We start from the raw sequence: 3144 nt of genomic DNA on the forward strand, positions 1-3144 counted from the left end.
CAGGGTTCTAGTTCCTTCTCCGACACTCGCCTTAGCAAGTGGCTTAGCTTGTCTAATCCTTCAGTGATCTATAAATTTGGTTTTTCAGCTTCATTCATTCATTGTCATATTTATTGAGTGCTTACTGTGTGCAGAGCACTGTACTAAGCGCTTGGGAATTACAAGTTGGCAACATATAGAGACAGTCCCTACCCAGCAGTGGGCTCACAGTCTAGAAGACATCTAGCTTTTTTTTCCAGCATTTTGAAATACTAGGGTATTTGGAGTACTCTAAGTTGGAAGAGTCATATTGTTTTTCTAATAGTAATCATTAGGGTCTAGAGACCTAGAAAAAGGTCCAAAGCTGTCAACTGGCCAATCAACCCACTTGAAAACTAATGTCATAATAATAATGATGGTATTTTTTAAGCGCTTACTATGTGCCAAGCACTGTTCTAAGCGCTGGATGTATCTTGGGGATGCAGCTCATTAATTTATCATCCTTTTCACTTGTAACTTTTTAAAAATAAGAAGCAAAATGCTCTCAGTTTCCTAGATGAGGAAATTTAGCATAGTAGACCACTGCTGGTTAAACCTGGGACGTTCAACTTTTTTTTTCTGAAAATCAATCAATCAATCAATCATATTTATTGAGTGCTTACTATGTGCAGAGCACTGTACTAAGTGCTTGGGAAGTACAAATTGGCAACATATAGAGACAGTCCCTACCCAACATTGGGCTCACAGTCTAAAAGAAAAGGAAGTCTGAAAAGGAAGACAAAGGCCATCAAAGCAGAAATGCTACAGACTGGATAATAATTGTGGTATTTGTTAAGCTCTTACTATGTACTAGGTGCTGTACTAAGCACTAGGGTAGATACAAGGTAATTGGGTTGGACATAGTTTCTGTCCCACATGGGGCTCACAGTCTTGATCCTCATTTTACAGATGAGGTAACTGAGGCACAGAGAAGTGAAGTGAGTTGTCCAAAGTTACATAGCAGACAAATGACAGAGCCGGGATTAATAATAATAATGATGCTGGTATTTGTTAAATGCTTACTATGTGCCAAGCACTGTGCTTAGCGCTGGGGTAGATACAAGGTTATCGGGTTGTCCTACATGGGTCTCACAGTCTTAATCCCCATTTGACAGATGAGATAACTGAGGCCCAGAGAAGTTAAGTGACTTGCTCAAGGTCACATAGCTGACAAGTGGCAGAGCCGGCATTTGAACTCAGGTCCTTCTAACTCTCAGACCCATGCTCTGTCCATTAGGCCAAACTGTTTATTTCTGCAGTAGCATCCCCTAGGTCTTACCTGTGGAGGAAAGGAAATAATCTCGGCAGAATATAGTCCGGGACTTCCCCCCACACTCCTTCCATTTTCAGAAAAGGATGATAACCCAGACTGCAGAAAGAGACACCAGCACCTTCTTGTATTGTACTTTCCAGAGCACTTGGTACAGTGCTCTGCACACAGTAAGCGCTTAATAAATCCCATTAACTGATTAATTGGACCCACTCTCTGAACGAACACCTCCCTAGGTCTGAAATCTTTCAGGAGTGGAATGGTTGGTGGGGATCCCACGTTCTGCTGGGTTGTTGGAATAAGATTTCAGTTTGACCAGAAAAAAAAAAGCATATGACCAGGACAAAAGTTTTTCATTTACGAATAATGATGATCAAAATCATCAAAATAATGATCATTTGTAATCAAAACCAAGGAAGTGACATTTGTATCATAATAATACATTGGTTAGCACTCCCCTTGAGAAGGATGGAAGAGGTCCTAATGGCCTTTACAATACATATAGGGTTAAGGCATTGCCGCCTACTTAGTGGCCCCCTTCTAGACTGTGAGCCCACTGTTGGGTAGGAATAAATAAATAAATAAATAATGATGGCATTTATTAAGTGCTTACTATGTGCAAAGCACTGTTCTAAGCGCTGAATCATCTCTATATGTTGCCAACTTGAACTTCCCAAGCGCTGAGTACAGTGCTCTGCACACAGTAAGCGCTCAATAAATACAATTGATCTAACCAAGTTTTTTTTGAGAAGCAGCATGGCTTAGTGGCAAGAGCAGGGCTTGGGAGTCAGAGGCTGTGAGTTCTAATCCCGGCTCCACCACTTGTCAGCTGTGTGACTTTGGGCAAGTCACTTAACTTCTCGATGCCTCAGTGGCCTCATCTGTAAAATGGGGATGAAGACTGTGAGGCCCATGTGGGACATCCTGATTCCCTTGTATCATCATCATCATCATCATCAACCGTATTTATTGAGCGCTTACTATGTGCAGAGCACTGTACTAAGCGCTTGAGAAGTACAAATTGGCAACATATAGAGACAGTCCCTACCCAACAGTGGGCTCACAGTCTAAAAGGGGGAGAATGTATCTAACCTTGTATCTAACCCAGCACTAAAATACCATCATTATTATTATTTCTCCAGACTTCAGTGCGCTTAATCAACGTCTATAGACATATTTTGGCTTTGGCACTGGATCGAAGCAATTCTTTATTGTTGGGATTTTTTGGTTTGTTTGCGTTTTTCCATTTGAATGAGTGAACAGGTGAAGCAGCCTGAATAGAAAGATGTGCTGAGAATTCACTTCACCCGGCCAGCAGACGGCTAAATATAGGCCCCGCGGTGTGACCTGTGGCTGCTCTCTTTTTGAATAGAGGTGCAGCTCAGGGATATGCTTGCAGGTCCTGGTATGCAGCGCGGGCCCCTCTAATCACGATGAGAGGTTTACAGGCTGCAACCTGCAAGCCCAAACCCATGGCTCTTCTTCATTAAAGGTGGAGGTGACCCCAATCATCCTAGTTATTATGCAAAATAAGTGCGCTGTCGGACTCCTGGAAAATTGTCCATGCGACCTCTGTTTCGAAATACTTTGATGTCCCAGATGGGACCCGGAATTATTTGATCGATCCGGGGCAAGAGATTCAGAGATTCATAGGAAATGAGTTTTTACCTCTAATCAGATCTACCTCTCTGCCCCGGTTAGGAAATAAGGCTCTGAAAAATTCATCTCCTACATTCCTCCCCTGCACGGAGGGTGTGGTCAGCAGTTTTCGGAAATTCTGGGCCAAGCCCTGGAAAGACTGAAAATTTACCATACGCGTTCTAGCCCGAGGAAAGGAAAACCTATTCCCAAGACCC

General features: G+C 42.7%; 1 non-coding gene across 1 annotated transcript; it reads left to right on the forward strand.

Annotated features, from left to right (window-relative positions):
• Positions 1-1713: 1713 nt before the first annotated feature.
• Positions 1714-1837, forward strand: LOC119927590. The gene has a single exon (XR_005450578.1). It is a non-coding gene; the product is annotated as a U6atac minor spliceosomal RNA (small nuclear RNA).
• The last annotated feature ends 1307 nt before the right edge of the window (positions 1838-3144 follow it).

The sequence above is a fragment of the Tachyglossus aculeatus genome, chromosome 4, assembly GCF_015852505.1.
Source record: "Tachyglossus aculeatus isolate mTacAcu1 chromosome 4, mTacAcu1.pri, whole genome shotgun sequence".
Classification (NCBI taxonomy): Eukaryota; Metazoa; Chordata; class Mammalia; order Monotremata; family Tachyglossidae; genus Tachyglossus; species Tachyglossus aculeatus.